Source organism: Lepidochelys kempii, chromosome 1, assembly GCF_965140265.1.
Source record: "Lepidochelys kempii isolate rLepKem1 chromosome 1, rLepKem1.hap2, whole genome shotgun sequence".
Lineage (NCBI taxonomy): Eukaryota > Metazoa > Chordata > Testudines > Cheloniidae > Lepidochelys > Lepidochelys kempii.
In genome coordinates this window covers 17,856,085-17,883,134 of record NC_133256.1, presented here as the reverse complement: position 1 = coordinate 17,883,134, position 27,050 = coordinate 17,856,085, and positions in this window count along the sequence as shown.

Below are 27,050 nucleotides of genomic sequence, written 5' to 3'. Positions count from 1 at the left end.
ATTCCGGTTTCTTCTGTAATGACCCAAAACACTTCCCCAACTCTCGTACAAAGAGACCATTACTTTAGAAAACTCTAATTTTTGCAATTTCATTGAAAGACTGATATTTCAGAGAACTACGTGTACTGCATTTCAAATTGAACAGGGCTAGAACTTGGCAGGAAACAGACCAAAAATGGAGAATCATTTTAGTATTTGGAAGGGGCTACTATAGCTGTGGTGCTTCCAAATATGGAAATGGCTAGTAACAGAAACCAACTCCAGGGGTCTTGCAGTACTGCCTGGTAATTCTGTTAAGGCTCTGCATGTTGTGGGTTTGCTCTACTGATCATAAAAGGTACCAGCCTGAGCATCTGCTACAGAAACATGCATGATGCAAATGTATCAAACCTGGCCTCTGACTGGGAGTTTCCAGTGGCTGCTTATTCTTGCTCTCACAGGTTGACAGACAAAACTCAAAACCATGAGGGGGGAAAAAGGCTGCATCCTTTCTGTGAAGGGCAAACAGCCCTCCATGGTACAATCACTCTAGCAATTCCTTGGAGACAGGGTTGAATATTTCCTGATCCTGCCTCTCCTCAATTATGTCTGAAATTTGGGTGTCAAGGGAGGACAACCCTTATGTAGCATAATTGTACAATATAGTTGGATCCTGATTGGGGTCTCTGGGAGCTGGTGTGACAAATATTAATTTTTTATAAATGGTCAAAAGAGAACGCTGGGATGTGGGTGCCCCAGAGAAACTGGGCAGAGTTGAGGATCTGGCAGCTTTCCCAAATTTGGAAATCAGTTGAGGAAAAGGGCATGTCACATGTCATAATAGGGAGGGTTGATTGAGAAGTTCTTCTCCCAGCTTTTAGGATGTGTGAAAATTGGATGAGTGGGGTTCCCTCCCTTGGGTCTGGGACATCAGAGCACAGAGCATTTCCCCTGTTAGGATCTGCACTGCTCACACATGAATACGACCATTCAACCGAGAATATGTGAGTGCAAAATAGAATAAACTTGTGTGCAGTGTGGCAGACTTAACATAGCAGGAGAAACATTAACTCTGGTAATATTGTGACTGTCCAGTGTTTAGTTTGGCAACCTTAATGCTGTATTAATTCTAAAGGAGTGGATTTAATTTATTGTGGATTAAAACTGAGTGGAAATTGGCATAACTCAACACCTTTTGTGAGTTAACTCATTAACATTTGTGAGGAGCAATGAGCACCAAAGAAATGCCTATTAAAATGAATAATTAAATTCCACACATTCTGAGAGGAACACAGAGACCCGAATAGTTCATCCGTGGTACATCCTTGATTGTTGTAAAGAACAAATATAAAGCACAAGTCAGTCGATAACACTTTGGCTATGTAATAATAGGATCCTGCAAAAACACAGGTAATGCGGGAAGGTTAAGGAAAGTTGTGAATGAGGAAGCTTGTGCTCATGTAAATGTAAATATGGGAATTTGTTCATACAAACAGGTCATATGTTTAGTGTTTGCAAGTTGCATTCAAAGCAGGCCAGTGGGGGAGCACTTGTTTGAATTCTTCGCAAACTGAAATTCAGAGGGCTTCTAAAGTTCGGTGGACACCCCTAATCATAGGACTGGAAGGGACCTCAGGAGGTCATCTAGTCCAGTCCCCTTCACTCGTGGCAGGACTAAGTATTCTCTAAACCATCCTTGACAGGCGTTTATCTAACCGGCTCTTAAAAATCTTCAATGATGGAGATTCCACAACCTCCCTAGACAATTTATCCCAGTGCTTAACCACCCTGACAGTTAGCAAGTTTTTCCTAATGTCCAACCTAAACTTCCCTTGCTGCAATTTAAGCTCATTGCTTCTTGTCCTATCTTCAGTGGTTAAGAAGAACAATTTTTCTCCCTCCTTCTTGTAACAACCTTTTATGTACTTGAAAACTGTTATCATGTTCCCTTTGTCTTTGAAAAAATTGGGTTTGTTAGTCTTCTTTCATAGGACATGTTTTCTTGACCTTTAATCATTTTTGTAGCTCTTCTCTGGACTTTCTCCAGTTTGTCCCCAAGTTTCCTGAAATGTGGTGCCCAGAACTGGGCACAATACTCCACTTGAGGCCTAATCACGTGGAGTAGAGCAGAGGAATTACTACTTATGTCCTGCTTACAACATTCCTGCTAATACATCCCAGAATGATGTTCACTTTTTTTATATTTAACTTGTGGTCCACTATGACCCCCAGGTCCCTTTCTGCAGTATTCCTTCCTAGGCAGTCATTTCCCATTTTGTATGTGTGCAGCTGATTGTTCCTTCGTAAGTAGAGTGCTTTGTATTTGTCTTCACTGAATTTCATCGTTCAGGCCATTTCTCCAGTTTGTCCGGATCATTTTGAATTATAATCCTATCCTCCAAAGCACTTTCAACCCCTCCCATCTTGGTAATCTGTAATGGAACAAGGAGAATTGCCTAACATCACCAATTAATTTATGATTTGGGGCCAGTCATTCGTTCCAGGGAGGTATCACTACTGTCCCTAGACACCTGGATTGCTAAATAATGTTTACTTCCATTGCATGCTGCAGAAAAATTATTTTTGCATTTGTCTGTGAATGTTGATGACTCTGGGGTTTATTGAATGAAGGATAGGTGATGGACCTGCTGGAGAATGAATTGCTGACAATCAACTAGGTAACTAGTTTTGAAAATGTATGCATGTCCTTGTGCCTCAATGTAGTACTCAGAGGGCTAGATTCTATGCCGTTATAACCTTTTCTACATCATGTCAGCAAATTTTCTAATATATTAGAGGGAGGTGTGTGTTTCTGAATTGTACAGATAATGTATGTCATGAATAAATATTCTGACAACAGAAATTGCTTTCTTCTGAGCCTTAATTTGCAATTTTTGTCTGCAAAAGGCATCAGTGCTCGTATCTTGTATACAAGTTCTTTTGGTAGCATTATAATTATTCAGCACTTAGCAATGCTCAGCCAGTCATATCACTCAAACAACTGGCAGGTGTCTTGTTCTACAGATGGATAAGCAGTACCACATGTTAAACTGCAACCATCTAGAAGATGTTTCTGTGTGTATTTGTTGACCATCCAGCCATCTGTCATATTTTCTTTAGAGGATGGCCCACAGCAGTTTGACAACGAGTGAGAATGGTGTCTTTATTGGTATTAGGTTCTTAATCGTCCTCATACTGTCCCTGTACAGCCTCATCTACCAAAATCTAAATTAGATGGGCAGATGTATAGTCTGGGAAATGGTCCAGATTATTCTTTAAATATCAAAGCGGTCAACACTGGCTATGCTAAACAGTGTCCTCCTTGATGTTTATCATTGCTTCAAGTACCACCAAGGATGTGCTTTGAGTAACATAATGATGAGGAACTCGGGGATGGTGGGTTGAAAAGAAAAAGAAAAAAAGAAATAATCAGTTCTCAGCAACCAGAGTTGCTGATCCTGATCACTTAAGTCCTTAAGGTCCTTCTAGACACTCAGACATTTTAGTACTGTCATATAGCAAGTTAGCGGCTATGACAATAATTTGGGAGTCGGGAGGTGAATGGGGTCTATCCTGCACTTAGCTATTGGGTTGCTGTGTGCCTTTGGGCAAGTCAAAACATCTTTCTGGGCCTTTGTTTCTCTTCACACCCATAGTTGGTTAGGACTCTAAGCTCTTTGGGTAGAGGAATGTCTCTTGCTGTGTGTCTATACAGTGCCTAACACAATGGAGCCCCCCTTCTCAGGTGTGGCCTTAGATACTACCATATACAAACAATATTTCCCAGACATTTATGCAGGATCATGATGAATTTGCCTGGATAGTTCTGGGTCAGTCTATGGTGATGAGCAAATAGAGTAGAAACACATTCACAAGTTAGGGTGGCACATTACCTTTCTTTGTTGCCATGGCAGATCCAAGTCTCTTCTGCATGCTCTGATATTCCTGGAAGTTGTTTGGTTTGTTGGTTTATTTTTGTACTGAGATGCACATCTCCAGGAAGCTTGGGGTGGGTGGGTGTTGAGAGAGGGGATTAGGTTTCAGGAGAGGATCTAGTTTGGTGAGTCACTGGAGGGCTCAGGAATGCAAGCTGCATGCAGACTGCTAGTTCTCCAAGTCTAGAACCCCAATTTATAATGCTGACCTTTAAGCATACTTTACAAAGATATTTTCTATAGCTCTGCCTGCCCGCCCCATTGCTAATGAAACATGGTGATAGTGAGCCTGGGAGGATTGTACTTAGTTCTTAAGTAGGGCTACTCTTTTCAAAATGATGTGTACATGTCAGCACTAATGGTGACTATGACTGACTACCAAACACACCTGTCTCTACTGTTACCTCCCTCAGTGTGTGTCTTTTTATTTACCTGTTGCATATTGTCTAGATCCTAGGCCATGAGCTTTCTGGGGCAGGGACTCTTTGTATGTACAGTTCCTTCCATAACCTGTTTAGGGCTCTAGGGGCTACTGCAGTAGAAATAACACTTCCTTCAGCCTAGTACAACCTGTGTTTTAATACTATTTTTATTGCAATAGTGCCTAGGCCCCTTAATAGGTGATCAGGTCTCTGTTTTGCTAGGTACCATACAATCCCAAAACAAAAAAGACTGTTTCTGATCCAAAGAGCTCCCAGCATGAGTAGAGAGGGAACATCCCCTCATAAACCTATTAAATCTCTTTTTATAAATGGGGGAATATGAGGTAAAGTGTTTAAACGACATTCACAAGACCGCAGAGGGAGCCAATGTTGGAACCATGATTAGAACTTCTTAATTCCTAGTCTTGTGTTTAGTCAGCTAAACCATTATGAACTGTTAGCCTGAAAACAAATGTACCCTAGTGGACTTTGTGGTTTGGGCATTAAAATACCACGTGCTGTCATGTCATATCCTCTCCGTTGTCTCTGCCCCAACCTTTGTGGTTCAGGACTGAAGCTTCATTCCCAGGCTAACCTAAGTAAATACATCTAGGTGAAGTATGCAGAGACAAAATCCTGAAAAAGTCCAACACAAGCCCTGGACTGGTAGATGTGTGATTCTGTCTGAAGGTATGTGAATAAGAATTCTGGAATAATGTGGACTGTAAGTGTGTTGAGACATGAGTAATTGATGCCATTATAAATAGCCATGTTTCTGTCAGATTTTCACTAAAAAACCGAAAACCTTCAAGAAAACAAAAATAACTAATGTAGAATTTCCAGACATGATTCTTTGCTCAACAGTATAATTTAGGAGTAACTCCACTGAAATCAGTGGAATTACGCTGGTGGAAAAATGGTGAAAATGAGAGGACAGTCAGAGGACAGTTTGCATATAATTAATGTAAATGCTGTATTTGTAAATTAGTCCTCTTCAAACTCCATCCCTCTTCAGGACTTTCATATTGTGGTGATTAAATTTTTAAAGGATCGTTTGTCAATTTTAAATCTCTATGTATGCAGTGTTGTTGTAACCATTTCACAGGATATTAGGGAGACAAGGTGGGTGAGGTAATATCTTTTACTGGACCAACTTCTGCTGGTGAATGAGACAAGCTCGGTGTAGTTTGAAAGCTTGTCTCTTACTGGACCAACTTCTGCTGGTGAGAGACAAGCTTTCAAACTACACCGAGCTTGTCTCATTCACCAGCAGAAGTTGGTCCAGTAACTGATATTGCCTTGCCCTCGCCCAACTTTAAATCTAGTCCAGTTTTGAGAAAGGAGTTAATAGTTTCAAGTACTATATTTGATCCAGTCTCTATAGAACCCTCTGAAGTGTATGTTACAGTTCTGCCTCTGCACAATTTGAGAGTTGTTTGCAGGCCTAATTAGGGAGCTTTGGTTGAGGTCACGCTGCACCATCTTGTGCATTTAGCTCTGGCAGTCTCTGGTTCAGTCCTCACTGTGTCCACCAAGATGTCAACCACCACATCTGTTCTGGCAATTTGTATGATTCACTATCACATTTTCCTATTTAACAGTGAATAGAAATCTTTGTGTTAATTTCATACTGGTGTATGCACTGTCCTTACAATTTTTGAGTGTGCATGGACTGGTTTGTAAAAATTCCATTTCGCAGAAAATGAATGCATTTAATAATTAATGATGTAAAAGAGACTGCCATTCTGTAACATTTGTTAGTAATTTAATTGAAATCAAGTTTTTAAAATTGGGTTAAATTGCAGCTTTGGGGCATTTAGTATATTTTTCCTGTGTTCAGAAACTCCGAAGCCATTAAATAGGGTTGTGGAACCAAGAAATCAGGCCACTAAATGTTTCCCCTTTCTACAAATAAATAAATAAAATAAATTGGTGATACATGATTCCAGTGCCCAGAGAATTGTGTTAAGAAACTTGGTAGTTTCTCGTAAATATCTGAGGCCTGTGACCTCACTTTAGCATGTGAGTAATGTTAGAAAGCTTATTCCTTCACTCTCCCACTTCCCTGGTCCTTCTCGCATGAACAGACAGCAACAATACCCGAAGTCAGAAGGTGCAAACAATTCGATGTTTATTGGGGTGAAGTTCCAGCAAGCTTAAATACAAGTTCCTTTTTCCTTATTTTCGAATCCCAACTTACTTCCTGTTTGCCCCTAATTTATATAGTAATATTCTTAGCTATATCTTAACCAATCATTCTACTGAAATTTAACTAACCAATCCTAACATATTGTAGCATGATTAGCTAACCAATTATATCCCACCACAATAATTAGATTACACCCAGCAAAATTAATTATACAGCAGACAGAAACAATCACAGAACCAGACAGATTATACAGACAGACAATAGCAAAGTGGGAACTATAATGACAAAACAATACAGAAGTGAGGATTTCACATCCCAGCTATTGATAAGTGAGTTCTTGCCAGACAGGATGCTATCAAACTAAGTTTTCTTTTACATTTTCTAGGCACTTCCCTTTCTCTGGAGGTGATAGGAATACAATCCTGTCCTGATAGTGCCTGACAGCCCAATAGCACCTTATTTCAATGTGACTAGTTTGGAATGTGAGGATGTGACTGTTCGCTTCCTAGCTTATGGCTGCTTCTGCTGCTTAGCCAAAGGCCTTAGCCTAAGAACAGGGCCTCAGACTATCACAGTAAGAGAAGGACCTTACACTGGCAGACAGTGATTTTGATTTTCTTTTATACCTCTAACTAGCCAAGTGATAAGAATACACCTAAATTCTTAAAGTACAGGCCTTTACAGACAGGCCTGAATATCTATATCCTAACAAGTAACTTTATGTATATGAGTACCTCCACTGAGTACATGAATACTACCATTGAACTTAGTTACTCACACTTTTTAATATTTCCAGGAACATGGCCTAACTTTTTCCTCCATGCTCACCACAACAGTTGCTGGGTTGATTCTGAGCTCTGTTTGCCTTGCTGTTCTCTAACCTAAACACCAACCTCATAGCATGCCAATAAGAATGGAGGGAGGATGAAGTATGAAGCCATGACATTCTTGCCCCATGCCACACTACCCCTCTCTCAGTACAAATGGATGAAGCATCTACGCTAAAGTATCCAAGAAACTTGAGGCAAAATCATGGTCCCAATGGCAAAACTCCCATTGACTTCAGTGGAGCCAGGATGTCACACTTAATACTAAAATGCTACTCTTCAATCCATGGCTAAATCTAAATCTATACCTCTAAAAACAAAGAACATAGGCCGCACTGACAAGACAAGAGATCTCTATCCTGGGAAGCAGTGCCTTTGAAGAAAATTTTGGTGGTGGTGTGGGAAATCTTGAGCTCAGTTCGACAATGTGACCAAAAGGACTAATATGATCCTTGGATGCATAAACAGAGGAATCTTGAGTAGGAATAAAAAGGTTATTTTACCTCTATATTTGACCCAGATGATGGTACTGCTGGAATACTGTGTCCAGTTCTGATAGCAACAATTCATGAAGTTGTTGATAAATTAGAGGGTTCAGAGAAGAGCCATAAGAATGATTAAAGGATTTTTAAAAATATGCTTTATAGTGATAGACTCAGAGCTCAATTTATTTAGCTTAACAAAGGAAAGGCTAAGGGGCAACTTGGTTACAATCTATACGTATCTACATGGGGAACAAATATTTAACAATGGTTCTTCAATCTAGCAGAGAAAGATATATAACCTGATCCAGTGGCTAGAAGTTGAAGCTAGTAGGAAAATTCAGACTGGAAAGAAGGCATGCTTTTTTGGCACAGTTTACTAAGGGTTTTGGTGAATTTTTCATCACTGGCGATTTTAAAATCCAGATTGGATTTTTTTTCTAAAAGAGAGGTTCTAGGAATTATTTTGGGGCAGTTCTGTGGCCTGTTAGACAGGAGGTCAGACTAGGTCAGGGGTTCTCAAACTTCATTGCCCTGTGACCCGCTTCTAACAATAAAAAATACTATACGACCCCAGGAGCGGGGATTGAAGCCTGAGCCTGCCTAAGTCCCACCACCCCAGGCAGGGGGGCTGAAGCCAAAGCCCAAGGTCCTGTAACCTGAGCCCTGCCACCCAGGGCTGGTGCCCTCTGGCTTCGGCTTCAGCCCCAGCAGTAGGGCTTGCTCTTTGGCCCCAGCAAGTCTAACGGCAGGCCTGGTGACCCCATAAAACGGGGTCACAACACAATTTGGGGTCCCAACCCACAGTTTGAAAACTGCTTGACTAGGTGATCACAGTGGGCATTTCTGGCCGTGGAAACATTTAAATCTGTTTTCTATCTTGCTTCTATTTAATGCAGGGGAAGAGGCACCTGATACTGTTTTTCACATTCTGTCTTCTGGAGGCAGAGGAGAAAAATAACAGAAATTTGTTCCCACCAACCTGGCAAAGTGTAAGGATGGAGCTCAAAGGCAGCCTTGGGGACAGATGGATGACCAGTGGCGTATTAACGCCTAGACCGACAAATTTGCAGGGGCAGCAAATTTATAATAGCAGCCTGAGGCGGCTGCTTCCCCTGGTGCCAGTTAAAGCCCCCTGGCCCCGCCCCAACCCCACCCCATCCCCGCCTGGCCCCGCCTCCTCTCCTGAGTGCGCCATGTTACCCCCTCTTCCCCACTCCTTCACGAAGCTGTTTCGCGCACAAGCACTGGCAGGGAGCGGGGAGAAGCAGGATCCGGCGGCGCGCTCAGAGGAGGAGGTGGAGCGGAGGTGAGCTGGTGCGGGGAAGGGGGCAATTATTTTGGGGCCTAGGGGGTGGCAAAATCTCTAATCTGCCACTGTGGATGACGAGATATGTGCTCAAATACTATGGTGATACGAGCCATATAAATACAAAGAAGATTCAAGTACATTGTACATATTGCTGGTGGGCAAACATAATGTGTTCAGATGATAGGACCCAAAAGCTGAGATTTTCTTTTTGTTTAAACTTCAGGAGATGGCCTGGTATCTGGAAATTTAACAAAGGTTATCTACCTTCCAGCTATGTTCAAAATACCATCACAAGAATATCTGTTCTGGTATTTTAGTAGCATGTCAAAGAGAAGTGTGATTAGAGCTGTACGGAGAATACAACTTCTGTTTTGTGAAGGATTTTGACAGTTTTAACTTTTGGTTTTGAACTGTCCTGGTATAGTTAAAGTGGTAAAAGCCCCAAGTGTGGACACAGCTATAACACCATAAAAATGCCTTATATCAGAAAAGTGTTTTCTTATATGTGAAGGGGAATAAGCTGTATTGGTATAGCATCTACACAAGGGGTTGTACCAGTATAACTATTTTGTTTGTTTTTTAAAACAATCACACTTGAGCAGACAGTTATACTAGTACAATAACTGTGTGTGGGCTAGGCCTGAGTCACTCAGTTAAATTACCTATTCTGTAAAGAAGCTTCCAAATCTTTGGGCAGTGTGAAAATAATAAACAATTCTGCAGAGAATAGTAATAGTTTTAATCTCAAGCCCAAGGGAAGGACTCTCTAACTTCCCAAGGAGTTTGGAAAAGGCCCTATATGATTGCTCTTAACACATAAACAACTCAAAGTTTTTGCATTTCTCTTTTTTTGGACAGTAAAAAGAGAATAAACCATTTGACTTTGTTTTAAGTCACCACTGAATGGATCTTGTACATTACCAGGGTCTAGAAAGCAAATTTTATTCCAATTGTTTTTACTGAAATTGTTATAAAAACATTATCAATTGTTTAATAAAGTACTTTTGTGGCTACATTGACCTGGCTATATATAATTATGTAACAACAAAAATCCTACCACTTACAAAAAGTTCTGCCTTAAAATCTTTGTTCTTCCATTTATACTAGGCTGGAGATCTGTCCTAGAAATTTGTGTTCTTTTTTCTGTACTCTTAATAAAAACGTACGTTCAGTCTGTTTTCCATACAAAATTTATGAACCAGTTAGTTAAATATTTAATGCTTCTAAGTATATGGCGTAGTATGTGATGAGTAGGAACTTCACTAAAACCATGTCCAACCACTGTAATGGGTTCAAATCCCAGATGTCCCAAGCTGGCTCTGTACTTACGCAGTAAATCAGAGAAGTCCCAAGATGCTGTGTTCATGCACACAAGCCTGGCCTGCTGCATTCACTGACAAGATTAATTACAGACCTCTGAACCTGATGTGTTTTCTTAATATCCAACATCACTTTCATTTTCCTTATTGAAGCTGAAATATGAGGCTTGCTCTTGCATAATTCAACAAAGCTCTTTCAGGGTGGAACTGTTTTTTTAAAATAGTTTTAAATGCTAGCGAATTACCAAAGTGAGCGTTAAGAAGTTTGTTTAGAGTCCTTTCTAATGTTGGTGCAAATAAAGAAAGAAAATAAGATTATTTCCAAAATGTCAGAACATTGGAAAAGTAGGAACACCAGTCGCACTCATTCCCACACATGCAGACCAATGGATCTAGCTTTCATTCTACACGCACTCCCTACATCCAGTTGTAAGCGGCATGGCAGTTAGAGCCATCTGATACTTTGTCTTGCTATTCAAAGAGCTGTACAAAAATTAATATTTCAAAATTTGGCCAGTTTTGTTTAAAACCCCTCTGTTTCCTCAAGCTCTTTATGGCCCTCTGTTATAATAATAATGAATACTCTCTGCTTTCTGTGGCACCTGAAAGTGCTTTGCACACACCAATATGCTACCCTGGGAGAACTAGTAAGGATGAAGAAAATGTGGTGGAGTACCTCCAGAAAAGCCATATTGGATTTTACTTGGGGCTCTGAGCTAGGGTGCCTGGAGTTCTTTTAATAGTTTTTTAGCCAACATTGGACCAGATTCTGCTCTGACCCTGAAGTGAATCAGGAGTGACTCCACTGAAGTCTGTGTAGATGCACTTATGTAAAACTCATTTAAGTGCTTAGGGCACAATCTAACAGACACTGAAGTCAGAAGGAGTCTCATTTGACTTCAGTGGGCTTTGAATCAAATCCTAAATGATTTGGTCAAGGCCTTGAAGTCAGTATTACAAATAGGATTTAACCCCCTGGCTCCAAATTCTGTCCTATGCTTTAGCACACAACCATCTTTTCCCTCTTAATCCTACAATTTAATTTACACCTGCATGTATATTTATGGTGTGCATGAAACACAACATATACTCTGTTACGTAAATGGTGTATGCACCCTATGCCCTAGTGTTTGCTCATAAATTGCAGAACTATGTGCCCCTTAAAATAGGCACCATTTTAAAACAGAGAAAACCCAGCAAAATACTGCAGTGATGAGACCCATAAAAGTATCTGGACAGAGGCTGAGGCATGCAAAGCTGTCAAAAGGATTTAGAGACACATCTTTTGTTACTTTTAATAAAATAGCAGAAACAAAATCCTCTGAGCTGTTCTGAAAGTCTCAGGGCTGGTCTACACTACCACTTACGTGATGTAGCTTATGTCGCTCAGGGATGTGAAAATGAAAACAACACCCCCCTGAGCAACATAAGTTACAATAGCTTCCGCCTCTCATGGAGGTGGAGTAATTATGTGAGAGCAATCTCCCATCAGCATAGCGCGGCTTCACCAGACGCACTACAGAGGCACAGCTGCACCGATGTAGTGTGGAAGTGTAGACTTGTCCTCTCAAAGATTCTTCCCTCATCCTCACAAAAGTAGAATTTTATCCACAGCTTAATTATACTGGGTTGAAGTGTAAGGGCATGTCTATGCTGTCCCGCAGTTTGGACTCAGGGCACATGAAGAACAATGCACGCTACAGAGCTAAGTTGTAACTCCCTAGTATGGGTGTGGCAGGTGTGAATTTAAAGATCCCAAGTTCACACTAATCTCAGGACCCTTAGATTCAGACCCATAGCATCCACACAAGGGAGGTGCAGCACGTTCAAATTGGTGTGAACTGCTATTTGCACCCCATGAGTCAAAACTATGGGACAGTGTAGACATGGTCTGTCAGGTGGTGATGAGTTCTGCACCAGTTAAATTGTTAAGGTTCAATATCATGGAATTCTTGATGCTAGAAAGGGTGACTGTGTGTGTGTGTATACACACACACACACACACACACTATTAGCAAAAGGAAAATCCTAGCTTTCCAATAGCTAACTTGGCTCTTATTGCTTCTTAATCAATAAGATGCCAGGACATCAGACCGTAACACTGTAAAACTGTGTATCAAAAATGTATTTCAGATCATTAGAGTCTTTTAAAATTACAACTGAATGAATTGGTTTGTTTTTGTTTGCTAGCCAAACGGAAAAAGGGGGAATAGAATTTGTTTTGGATCGATCCGAAACCAGAAACTTTCAGTGAAAAACAAACACACACACACACCAGTAAGTTGAACAAACCATTTATGTTTAGAGTTATGAATTGTTTTAACTATGGCCAAAAAAAAAAAGTAAAATTAGAAACAAAGCTGTTTTGACTTTGAAAATTAAAATGTTTCATTCCAAAAATGTCAATGAAATGCTTCAATTTTGGGGGAGGAGGTTTAGGGAATCTTGTGTTTTGATCAAAACAATTTTGAATTGAACATGAATTCCCAAAATATGTCACTCAACACAAATGTGCATTGTTTGGCCAAAAAAACACAAAAAGCCAACTTTTTTTGCCCTCTATTTACAATGCATTATTTCCTTTCCCTTTTTAGCTCTTGAAAGTTGAATTTTATGGTAACTATTGTCTAGTAGTGATATTCAGCTTTGAATATTTTTTAGACCAGCTAAAACATGAATTATCTGACAATTTCTTAGACAATTAGATAATACATAACTATCAATGTGATAGGTGCGTTATAGCTATCTAGGTAGGATGGATAGATACCTGAGTTGAATAGTAACTTCTGAATGCGAGTCTGGCCGTCTCAGGCTATTAACTAAAAATGGTGGGATCCTTTTCAATATGGCTCATAATTTTTCATTACAGGACACTACAGTCTTCCAGACAGGATTAATCTGTTAACGATTCTGATGTGAAGGTGTCATTGATGCATTAAGGACAGTGGTGATACAAGTAGGTTCTTATTTTCTTTTAAAATCTTTCTTACTGAAATTTAACTAAGCAATATAGAAATACTTGGAGTGGGACCACAAATCAATTTTAAGATTCAAGAAGCTGGGTACAGCAAGTCCATTGAAGGGGTGGTCATTTGAATTACCTGTTATGCAGAATAATTTATTTCCTCCAGATATGTATTTGATTTCTTTGTATTTTTTAAAATGTGTTATTACAATTGCTGCTTGGTAATTTTTACCATATGTTTTTTTTTTAAACAAATGTTCTTTAAATAACCTCACTGCATCACATCAGAGGTCAGTTCCTCTTTTGTTCTTATTGTTGATATGAACTTAAAGTCTACAGCATCTTTTTGCTATTCACTTGAGAATTTTGTACAGAAATGCGGTATGTTGTTACAAAGGATTTTCAGAAACATCCCAATGAAGCTGTAATCATGTCTAGCCCCAAAGCTTCTAGTGAGCATGACTGGTGATTTTAATGTATGGAGAAGAGTCAGCATTGAATTGTTGGGGTTTTGGGGGTTTTTTATGTATTTTATATGTCTAAGATGCAACTGGGGTCTGAAAATAAACTTAATCATTCTCTCTATTCCTAGTCGAATGATGATCTTCACTTGAATATACACTGTAAAGGAAATGCAGGCAAAGAGGTGGTTGTTTTTTGTTTCCCAGAAAAGTAACAAATCTAAAACTAAAGGGATAAATTTTAGTTGAGGACCATGGGTGAAAATTTCAAATCTGTGCATGGGTTTTCAGCTTCAAGTCGCATCAGTAGACCTGGTCAAAACAAAACAGGAAGATTTCACAATTTTTTTCAGCATCAATTATGTGTATTTGTTTATTTGGATAATTCAAACTAAAACTTCCCAAACGTAACTATTTTTGCATTGGCCATAAGCCACTGCAGTCTTGGTGTAAGTAGACACAGTTCTTAACAGTCAATAATGGTTGTCTCCCTTCACTTCAGGGTTGAACAGCTAATTTGACTGTAGCAGTTATTTTCAGTTCTGGGTGTTGCCAGATAGCTCTCCCCACAACCATGTTGCTTTTTCTGTTGATCCTGTAATTCTCTGCTTACATCCCCCGTGGTTTGTTTTTATTGTGTTTTCCCTCAGAGTTTATTGTGATTTCACTGTAGGATTAAGATGGCCTACAGGAGCAAGAACACATTATTTGTGAAATTTCTGTGTCTGGGAGGGAACTTTAAAGATTTAACATCTTACTTGAATAATGCAAAGGGAAGTTATTGCCTACGTTGGTTGTTATTTCTGTAACAGACTGTGAAAGTTTCTAACTAAATTGTGCTGTGTGGTAATGTGACCTGCCTTCTTGATTTCTAGTTTGAATGGGTAATAAACAAAAAAAACCCACACTGATTAATTTGGGCTCTTTCTGTAGAAAAGTCAGCCTTTTAATAGAATGCTTGATGGTTTAGTAAAAGTCTTGGCTTACGTTAACTAACCGAATGGCTGGTAATACAAACTACAGAGCACAGTTTTCAGAGTGGTAGCTGTTAGTCCGTATCGGGGCATAGTGAGGATCAGATGAATACTTTCTCTTGCTGGAAGAGTGTGAAGTTCAGCTACCTCTTCAGAGTTAAAATATTCTGGCTTTGTGTGGGTGTTGTAGTGGCCAAGCAAGATACTAACAGACTTCAACAGGACTTTAAAAAATAAAGTGGAAACCTCTTTTCCAAGCTGCTGCTGCACCCTCAGTAGCTCTCCCTCAGCCTCTTCAACTCCTCCCTCCTCCTTCCTGTTTCCTGTCCTTTCAGACTCCCAACAGCCAGTGCTCCCAATTCTAATAATTACAAGCAACATCTAAACACTACAGTGGGGAAAGTGAATGGCAGATAAGATTTGCTTCTCCTGACCTGGGCAGATACCATTACCGCTGCTATTCTAGCCCATGGACTGGAATAGCAGCCACAGCTTTCCCATACTTTAACCCCCACTCCACATTAGTGCAAATACACTAGTGCTTGCTCTAATGGCCCCTTCCATGTCTCTCTGTGGGAAGTTTGAAAGAACCTCTGTGCACACTGGCTCTGCATATGCCTGTCCATGCCATAGAAGGGCACTACAGGATTGGATAACATCCTTACTGAGGGATAGTGAGTCTGACCCTAGCATAAGTGTAGTGGATTTGCAATTGCCAGAGTCCTGATTTCCACTAGGAGGGACTACTCCCTCCCTGTGCAAATCATCCCAAACAAGGTGGGAAGTAGCTGGGGCCATGATTCCTCCCCACCTGCTTTCCAGGATGGTTGGGTGTGGCAGCGTGAACAGGCTCTGTGCATGCCAGGTAGCAAGGGGAAGGACTGTGCCCCTAGACAGCATGGCTCCCTAACATCCCAACATTGGTTAGTGTACAGTCTAACACAGCCTGTGTAATATCGCATAGCATTTAGTAAAGTACTCTTTCCTTGCAAGGAAAGTCTATTCTTCAGTAGGGAAAAGGGTGTGTATTTTACATAAGGCTGGTACAGTTTTAACAGGTTATCTGGTTGAGATGAACCTCCCTCCTAGGGTTTACCTTGATCAGCTAAAGAATGTGAAAACAACTGCCGTGTCTATACCAGGATTTTAACATGGGTTAATGTGTAAACCAACACGTTAACCCACTCCTCTCCCCTAGTCTAGACGTGCCCCATCTCAGTGATGATATAGGAATATCAGTTACTAGTAAGCACTAAAAGCAGCAGAGAGTCCTGTGGCACCTTATAGACTAATAGGCGTATTGGAGCATAAAGCTTTCATGGGTGAATACCCACTTGGTTAGAGGCATATCTCTAATCAACTTTAAAAATCAACTAACCACTAATCCACTTTAAAAATGTGAATGGCAAATAAGTTATGGAACAGTAAACGCTTCCTTTAACTTTATGGTTCTGCTGTTAAGTCAGAAGGAGTGAGAACAAGGCTAAAACCTTGTTTAAATCATTACAAATTTACCCCTGCTGTGAAAAGTGGTCCAAGAAGAATCTTTATAAGCGGAGGTGCAGTGTTTGTGACCATAGCATCTGGAATCTATTCTCTTAGGCGTTCAGAGGGGCAGTGCCAATCAGATCATGCTATTCTAAGGTACAATTGTATCAGCACAGCATTGCTAACACTAGCGGTATTTTTATTTCATGATGCATATGTGCTCATGTCACTTACCAAACCTTCTGAGCTTCAGCCTGTGTCCGGGGTATGCAGCAGTGATGCTGCTTTCTTATGGCACACCTGGGGTTCTCAGGAATTTACCGTTTTCCTTTATTTATGGGGCGGGGGTGGATTCTATCCAGAGACCTTGGGAGATGAATCCATATGTCTGTGGTAACCAAAAATCTATTTTACAGGTGCTGAAGTGTGTCTGCATTACTCTGTCCTTCTCAGGCAGAAGCCTGCAAGGTTTCTCAATGTAAATTACCCTGCAACAGATAAGCACATGCAGCATAAATAACTCGCTGTTACAAACTTTGCATTGTAAATCTCAGGTGTATGGAGCAGTGAATGACAGAAGTAGGTAACTGCTGTATGTATCAGACCTTCTAACACTTCAGTGTCCTTTTTTGAAGGAATTAATCAATTTTTACATACAAAGGGTCGTTCAGCAAAATGCTTTAATGTAGTATTTTAAGGGGCTGATTCAGGAAATGCTCCCAAGTTTAGCATATCTCCTCACAGCAGTAAGTTCTCTGTAATACAGGTTGGCAGTATTTGCCCTACACGTGTGCAGTATGTTAGGTCTCAGTCCTGCAAAGGTTTGCTAGTAGATGGAACCAACATGGAACCCTATTGATTTCAGCTGGGCTGTGTGTGGGCACAGGGGTCCATCTGGGCATCTTGCATAGCAGGACCAGGGTCTTACAATGTGTTCTGGAATGGTGAGTGTAGGGCCCTTATGGATCTCTGAGATGTATGAGTCATGAGCTGCTTGTTGAGCACCATTATTGTCTTTGGCTTTTTCAAGCCTATAACATTGTTGCCTCCAGTTAATTTTCTTTCAGTTTTTACTAGCTTCTCTCTCCTGCACTCTTACAAAAGAATCCAGAGTTCAGCTCTGGATTTCTTTCCATATTTTGGCAATGCATTAAAAGAATACAAGTATCTTCCATTTTTTTTCTTCATGTCAAGGTGATAAGCCCCATGATCCAAAGAGTCCTGCAATCATTGGAGTCAGTTTCAGATTTCTGCTTCATTTTAAGCATTGTTCCCTCCTTTTGTGAAGAAATCCTGACCGTTTGCTGTCTTCTAGAGTAGACAGGGGTAGGGATGGTATAACATTCTCAGTGGACCCAGGTGGTTGTTGGCATGCTGATCAATCTGAAAGCCACTGGTATTGCCCTCATAAGGTGACTGTTGTACTTTTTGCACTGACCTGACATTTTCTGTGTATGCCCCAGTTCAAGTGATTGTTCATTTCCATTCCAAGCAGGTGTGTGCACATGCCACGTGCATGCCAGCCGGAACATTTTTCCCCCTAGCAGCATCCATAGGGTTGACCTGGGCGCCCCCTGGAGTGGCACCTTCATGGCACCCAATATCAGGCCCTGCCGACCCCCCCCCACCCTCTCAGTTCCTTCTTACCACCTGAGACTGCTAGCTGAAACTTTGCTTGCTCTTATAGCAAGCACCTTAGCAGTGTCTTTGTTCTTTCTGTACATAGTTCAGTAGTTATTCTCTATAGTTAGTTTTCCCCTGTGGGGGTATGCCTGGGCCTCCGGGGTTTAAACTCCGAGTCCTGTGGAAAGTTTATGCCCAAGAGTGATCCTCACTCGTCTTGCCTGCGGTGCCTTGGTGAGACTCACCAAAAAGACACGTGCTGCATTTGCAAGGGTTTCCACAAATGCAGACAGAGAGAGACTAAAACCGCTCATGGAGGCGGCTCTGAGACAGCAATCCGACCCGGGACCCAACAACCCGGCATCAAGCACGTCCTCTTCGGTGCGCAGTGCTCCGGCACCGACAACACGCGAAACAGGCCCGACTAAGGACTCTAAAGCCCACCGGCACCACCACTACTAGGGCCATAGGGCGTCAGCCTCAGTTCGGCACCATTCTTCGTCTCCAGTGCCGGTAAAGAAGAAGCCGGTGAGGGACTGATCATCCCCCTTGAAAGCTAAGGGGCTGGTGCCGTCCGCGAGTGGCTTGGGACAGACCGCCTCCGCCTCGCTTCCACCCAGGGTTTCATCAACTCCTGCCCCAGCTGGGGTCTAGTAGAGTCCAAACCCTTCCTGGTCCCCAGACCATCTGGTGGACATACAACCACCACAGACACCGGAGGCATTCGAGGCGCCAACGGACCTAATATGCCTCCCGGTGCCATCCTCCCCCCAAAAGAGACAAATTTCTGGCGACCGCATGCCCCGTTCCACTCGGTCTCCCTCTCCGGCACCGCCTGCACAGACGCAGGAAGAGCACCGCTCCCTGGAATAGAGTCATCGTTCATTGGTGACCCACGGGACTGCTCCTCCGTGGTCGTCTTATTCAGAGACCTGAGTCGGAGGTGGACTCAGCTCGATCTAGCAGATCACGGTCCAGGTCTAGGTCCCAGCACAGTCACCAACCATACCTGGCACCGTGGCAACAACAGTGGCAACCACCTGCTCAGTGGCCCTTCTGGACACCCTGAGCATACCATCAGAGCCAGGATCAAGTCCACGGTCTGCACTCCAGAATGGCATCTGTGTCCCCTGCGTTGTTCGTGCCGCAATCAGTGCCAGCACTGCCAATGACTGCCGCTCTCGGCACCAGTACCTCAGCCAGCTCCAGCACCGGCTCTCCAGGTGACAGCCCTGGTGGAAGCCTCAGCTCCGTCCCAATTACCTCAGCTCGACAGGTTTCAGAGCTCAGGGTCCTCACATCGGAGACCCCTTACCCAGTTTTTCATAAGGATAAGGTCCAGCTCAGGCCTCATCCGGCTTTTCTCCCGAAGGTCATCTCCCATTTTCACATGACCCAGGACATCTTCCTCCCAGTGTTTTATCCCAAGTCATACTCCTCCGATAGGGAGTGCAGGCTGCACTCACTGGACGTGCATAGGGCCTTAGCCTTCTACACAGAGATAACTAAGTCATTCAGGAAGTCTGTCCAACTCTTTGTAGCCGTGGCGGACAAAATGAAGGGCCTCCCAGTATCCTCTCAATGTATATCATTATGGATAACGTCCTGCATTAGGGAGTGCTATACCTTGGCAAAGGAGCCCGCTCCACAGATAACCGCTCACTCTACCAGGGCCCCGGCCACCTCTGCGGCGTTCCTGGCACAAGTTCCTATTCAGGAAATTTTCAGGGCAGCCACGTGGTCCTCAATACATACATTTACATCGCACTATGCAATTACACAACAATCCAGGGATGTGGCTGTTGGGCGAGCTGTGTTCTTTTCTGTGGATAACTCAGACCCCACCTCCCGAGCTCTAGTTTGTGAATCACCTGCTTGGAATGGACGAACAATCACTCGAAGTAAAAACAGTTACTCACTTTCTCGTAACTGCTGTTCTTAGAGATGTGGTGTTCATGTCCATTCCAATACCCACCCTCCTACTCCTCTGTCGGAATAGTCAGCAAGAAGGAACTGAGTGGGTGGGGGGGGGTCAGTGGGGGCTGATATTGGGCGCCATGAAAGTGCCACTCCAGAAGGCACCCAGGCCGACGCTACCGACGCTGCTAGGGGAAAAATCTTCCGGCTGGCGTGCACACGGCGCGCACACACCTGCTTGGAATGGACACGAACACCACATCTCTAAGAACAACAGTTACGAGAAAGTGAGTAACTGTTTTGTTTTCTACAGGGTTTGTCCTTGTTCTTGATTCTGTATCAGGATATTGAAATACCATATGTTTCTAGTAGACATGGTTGGAAAAGAGTACAGCATGTAGTTGTGATGCCCCAGGAGCACAGCACACTAGGGACTGAATTGTGACTTGGAAGATCACAAGTGAGTCCTTGCTGCACCCTGCCATGCCAGCTGGTGTGTGCTGACCAGTGCACTGGGTGGTAGAATCAAGAGCTGCTACTCCTTGCCCCAGCTTCCCCACAGGTCATCTGCCTGCATGGCAGGAGAAGTAGCAGCCAGGTGGCAGATCCATGCCACCTCATACAGGTACATCCCCTCTTCCTCCCCTGGATGGGCACCTTTCGCCCTCTCCTGTGAGGGATCATTGACATGGTTATGATCAGGCTCTGTATTAGTTAGTGGGATACTAGGGTTACCTGTGTAATATGCAGCCGGTTACAAAGATGGATTGCGGACAGCGGAGAGATCCTGCAAGACACGAGTGTATTACAACAATTCCAAATCAAAGCCTGTTCTGTCTAGGGAGGGTTTTCTGTAGTGCTCCTTGTTGTGGTATCAAAGAACTTAATAGGTACATTAAACTTATAGTGACATCTTTTAAGGAGTGTTCTACTTTTCCCCTTGCATAGAGGTTTTGGTAGGGCAATATTTTTATTATAAACTCAACCATACCAGTTATTGTTGAGAGGCTTTGCTGATGGGGAGAATCCTGCAGCGCATCCTAAAAGCAGGCAGTCTAGGTCAGTCTCCTCTCCTGTGGAACCTTGTCCCCCAGCTGAATCCCTTTGGCTAAGAATGCCTATCTCTTGTGTTTATGCCCTCGGTCCTGGGTTTGTAAATTTCATTGCCCGTGAAGATCACAGCTGTATTTGTGGGTTGTGAACGGAGATGTAGCTAGGTGCTGACTAAAGGCAGGCATAGAATGGCTTTTTTTTTTTTTGCTGGCAATTCTGAAAAAAAAGAAGAAAAGTTTGTTTTCAAGTTGAACCAAAAATGAACTGTTTCTGACATTTTTGGCAAACCAAAAAGTCAAATTTTAACTGTCAAAATGAAATTTGTTTTGTTTTTTACACCATATCAATGTTTTGTTTTGACTTTGCGCATTTTGACAAAAGTAAAGAAGGATGAGATTCACAGCATGGGGGGGGAGTGGGGACCTCCTTTATAACCTTTTGACCCTGGGTTCCAAACGTTCCTCATTTCCCTCCCTGCTTGATGTGGAGAAGGGAATTGAATGTGGCTCTCCCACAGAACAGAAGCGTGCCCTAACCACTGGGCTATGGGATATTCTGATGTGGAGAGGTCTCATTCATAGTGAGAATTCATAGTCCTTCATGAACACAATGACTAGCCACTGGGCTAGGGAAAGAGTGAGTGACTCTCTAGCCTGGTGTTTAGGGCACTCAGTTAGGATGTGAGAGACCCATATGCCAGTTCCTGCTCTAAGGCTTATTTGTCCTAATTAAACCAAAATACCTTCAACAGGAAAGGCTGGGAGATCCCCACCCCAGAATATCCCACAGCCCAGTGACTAGGGTGTTTTCTGCAATGGGAGGACCCCTGATCACATCAGTTCTCCACATCAGGCATGGGGGGGTGGGGAGGGGGGAATTGAACTTGGATGTCCCATATGTTGGTGTCATAAATATAAAGGGAAGGGTAAACCCCCTTAAAATCCCTCCTGGCCAGAGGAAAACTCCTCTCACCTGTAAAGGGTTAAGAAGCTAGAAGTAACCTCGCTGGCACCTGACCAAAATGACCAATGAGGAGACAAGATACTTTCAAAAGCTGGGAGGAGGGAGAGAAAAAGGGTCTCTGTCTATATGCTGCTTTTGTCGGGGATACTCCAGGAATGGAGTCTTAGAACTTTAAGTAATCTAGCTAGGTATGCGTTAGATTATGATTTCTTTAAATGGCTGAGAAAAGAATTGTGCTGAATAGAATAACTATTTCTGTCTGTGTATCTTTTTTATAACTTAGGTTTTGCCTAGAGGGATTCTCTATGTTTTGAATCTAATTACCCTGTAAGGTATCTACCATCCTGATTTTACAGAGGGGATTCCTTTACTTCTATTTACTTCTATTTCTATTAAAAGTCTTCTTGTAAGAAAACTGAATGCTTTTTCATTGTTTTCAGATCCAAGGGTTTGGGTTTGTGGTCACCTATGCAAATTGGTGAGGCTTTTTACGAAACCTTTTCCAGGAAGTGGGGTGCAAGGTTTTGGGAAGTATTTTGGGGGGAAAGACGCGTCCAAACAGCTCTTCCCCAGTAACCAGTATTAGTTTGGTGGTGGTAGCGGCCAATCCAAGGACAAAGGGTGGAATATTTTGTACCTTGGGGAAGTTTTGACCTAAGCTGTTAAAGATAAGCTTAGGAGGTTTTCATGCAGGTCCCCACATCTGTACCCTAGCGTTCAGAGTGGGGGAAGAACCTTGACAGTTGGGTTATAAGAGAGGGTGACCCCCTACCCACTCTGTTTTGGGACTCTAGGGCCCCCCTTTGCTTTTGTCAAAATACCTGACATTGAAAAAAGGGGAGGAAGGTCAGGTAAAAATGTTTTGTGGGTTTTTTGGTTTGTTTTGGTTCAGTCAAAAGTATTCCGTTGGTTTTATGTGGATCTGCAAATAGTTTCAGGTTCACGAAAACTGAAATTTTAAGCAAATAGTTTATTAGGTGGAAAAAAATTCACAGTTCTATTGCTGACACACTCATCGCTGTGAAGACCAGGACCAAGGCTTTGTATTAAAAGTGAGTGCACTGGGTGGGAGGGACTGGAACAAAGGAGGGATGTGCTGCAGGACTCTGCATTCTCAGGGATATGGAAACTCTACATTGTACCCACATTCAGACCCAACTACAATGAATTACAATAATCCAGGCAAGTAATGCTTAATGTCTGAACTCGTGTCTAGTTCCTCAGCTGGGAAGACAGGGTAGAGTTTTCTAGCAAGCTCTAAGTGGAAGAATTAATTAGTGCTAATTTGTGTACTGTTGCTCCAATCGAACACTTTTTTTAATACCAATTAAACATGTCAATTAAGCATATGAAAACAAAGTGCTGTGCTGAGGTATGATAAACCTTCTGTGGCTTAGTTCTTGGTTAGCCTCATGGGATTATGTACAGGGCTCTCTACAAGCGATGGTATGTCCTGAGGAGAGATTAATAAATCTGCAACTTTGGGATATGATAAAGGTTTATAAAATCATGACTATTATGGAGAAAGTAAATATGGAAGTGTTGTTTACTCCTTCTCATAACACAAGAGCTAAGGGTCACCAAATGAAATAAGCAGCAAGTTTTAAAAACAAAAGGAAGTGTTTTTTCATACAACACACAATCAACCTGTAGAACTCTTTGCCAGAGGATGTTGTGAAGGCCAAGACCATAACAGGGTTCAAAAAAGAACTAGATAAATTCATGGAGGATAGGTCCATCAATGGCTATTAGCCAGGATGGGCAGGGATGGTGTCCCTAGCCTCTGTTTGTCAGTAGCTGGGAATGGATCACTTGATTACCTGCTCTCTTCATTCCCTTTGAAGCACCTGGCATCAGGCATCTGAGGAAGTGAGCTGTAGCTCACGAAAGCTTATGCTCTAATAAATTGGTTAGTCTCTAAGGTGCCACAAGTACGCCTTTTCTTTTTGTCAGAAGATAGGATACTGGGCTAGATGGACCATTGGTCTGACCCAGTATAGCCATTCTTATGTTCTAACCTAGGAACACAGAAGAATTGATAAGCCAAAAGCACAGACCAATACAGAAAATCTTACTTTTTTCAAGAGCAGCCATCACCACACCTCATCTAGAATGAGGAATAATAAAACAGTAGCTATGTAGCCCTCTCAGCTGGATTCCTTCCCAGAACAAGCAGTTTATTAGACAGTGTTAGAGGAAAGGCTTTGAGTGTAATGACTGGATCAAAGCTACTAAGGATGGATCATTGATCAATAGGAACATGATGCAAGCACAAGGAACAGCAACAGAAGGCACAAAAGTAGTAAGGGGGAGAGACCTAAGGAGCAATGGGGAGAGATGTTTGGGTGGAATAAAAATAGCATTGGTTTTGTTTTTAAGGCCAGAAGGCACCATTAGACCAGATAGTTTAACCTCCTGAATATCACAGGCCATGGAATTTCATTCAGTTGCCACTGCATTGAGCCCAGTAACTTGTGTTTGGCTAAAACAATCTTCCAGCAAGGCATCCAGTCTTGGATGGGATCCATCACTTCCTTTGATAGTTTGTGCCAGCCGTGAATCACCCTCACTGTTAAAAATGTCTACTTTATTTCTAATTTGAATTTGTCTGGCTTCAGCTTCCAGGTATTGATTCTTGTTGTGCTGTTCTCTACTTCTTAGTACCTGGGATTTTCTCTCAAATGTATTACATAATCAAATTTCCTGAGATTCATTTTTGATAAGCTCTTTAAGTCTCACTGTAGAGCATTAACTCCAGCCTTCAAATCATTTTAATGCTCCTTTTCTGTACCCTCTCCAATTTTTCAACATCCCTTTTGAAATGTGGACACCAGAACTGTGCGCCTAGTATGAGTCTCATCAGTACCATCCATTTACAGAGGTAAGTCAGCTCCCTCCTGCTCCTCTCTTGTGTAGATCACATTTGCCTTTCTTGCCTCAGCATCACACTGAGGGCTTGTGGTGTTGCTTGTCCACTTGAACCGTTAAATCCTTTTCAGAGTCAGTGCTTTGCAGGATACAATTCCCATTCCATAAGAGTGGCCTACAGTCTTTGCTCCTAATTATGTGACTTCCATTTGGCTTTATTAACACATTTTGTTGGAACGGGGCTCTTTTACCAATGTGATCCATAATTCCATCAGATTGTTGATAAAAATAATTAACAGTGCCAGGTCTAGTACCCAGCCCTGTGAAACACCACTAAAACACTCACTGGATGATGAGTCCTCACTGACAATTTTTTTGAAATCTGTCATGAAGACCAAACTGTAGAAAGAGGTGGACTTTGGATTATTATTGACATAAATTGCTCCTAGTTCCTTTATCATACCCTCAATGAGACCTGCTCATAAAAACATCTTTTTCATGGAAAACTTCCATGAAAACAGGGAAAATAATATCAGGGGGGTAGCCATGTTAGTCTGTGTCCACAAAAACAACAAGGAGTCCGGTGGCACCTTAAGACTAACAGATTTATTTGGGCATAAGCTTTTGTGGGTATTTACCCACCAAAGCTTATGCCCAAATAAATCTGTTAGTCTTGGGGGGGAAATTTTTCCTTAAATTTCTGCAGAAAATTCAAGTTTTCAGGTTTCAGTCAGGCTGTTTGCCATTAATTTGATGAAGTAGAAATTTTCTATGGAAACCAGGCTGAGACAGAATGCTGAGAGCTGGCTTTAGCACTCTGGTCATCATTAGTACCGATTAGCTGCCCCCTCCCACCCCCCGAAGGCCAAATTGGTTAGTGTGCATGATTACAAGGCAAGACTGGGGTTAGGAAATTAATGAGCAAACTGGTCCATTAATGGGCAACTGACTTAAAGATGACTGGAAGGATAGGGCAGCACTAGGAGCGCTTATATAGGGAAATTCTGAGTAGACATCTGAACCCACCACTTCCCAGGAGAAGGGCCCAGAAAGCTGGGAAACAGTGCGAACATGCAGATGTACGGCTGTGTGGTGGTGGAGGAATTGAGACACAAAATACATGCTGGTGTTTACAAGGAACAAGGTCTCAAACAGTCTGTCTTTGGGGGCAGGGGGGAGAGGTACATCAGGTGTGCCCTGTCAAACAGACATTCTCGTGAGAAACGTTTAGTCAAAAACCCAGTTTCCTGTTGAAAAACAGGTTTTGATTTACATGTTTTAGCCAGCCCTACTTTTCAACTTTTACACAAGCTTCTGTTGGCAAATCCATCGGCTCCAGGCCAGCTGCCCTTTCGGTCATGCAAAGCAAGCTCACTATGCCCCATATTTTCAAAAGTCACATGATTTTGGATGCCTTAATTTCTGGATGTCCAACATGAAACACCCTAAAGCAGCATGTTTTTCAAAGGGTGCTCAGCCCTTTCTGAAAATAAAGGCCCTTTCAGATGTCTCAAATTGGGTACCCGATGAAAACTGAGGCAAATCACCAGCCTCTGGGCAAACCATGGCCGAGCCTTCTACAAGTGTTTGCGAAGGAAGTTAATGTTCAATTTCCCGAGGCTGCCATTAGCTGAAATCCTTCTCCTGTTGCTGCTATACCTTGCCACATGCTGTTTCGTGTGACTGGCACAGTTTAACACACACATAGATATTGAAACAAGCATAATGCCAATAAAAGCCTGCACAGAGGCTGTGTCACAGGGTACAGACTCACCGGTGACGACACCTGCTGGTCATCTCAGGGAATTAGTATTCCAGCCTCCAAAGCGCCCTCTTCAGGCTGGTGTCTCGCCTTGCTGCTGGCTCCCGTGTCCCTCCCAGGACCCCACTGCCCCTTTCACTGGGTGCTACCTCCTGGTGGTACCCCACAGTTCTGGGTCTCCCCCTCCCAGGGGAACCCGCCACCCACTATCCCTACCTTGCCTCAGTCGTAGGCTCCTGCCAGTCACCAGCTAGCCCCCGCGCCCTGGGGCAGACTGTAGTATGAGCCACTCATCACCAGCAAGGTTGGGTTTGGACCTGCTGCCTCTGCCTACCCGTAACTGCCCCTATAACTCCTGTACCTAATAGACCTTACCAGGCCCACAGCCTGGGGCTTTCTTAGGCTGGAGCTTCCAGGCTCCCTTGACCTTTTCCCAGCCCTGTTCCAAATTAGGTCCTCTATTCTGGTCTCTGCAGCCAGGTTCCTCCCTCTCAAAGCAAGAGAGAGAGTGTGCTCTTCTGCTTCTGGCTTTTATAAGGCCCTCTGGGTCG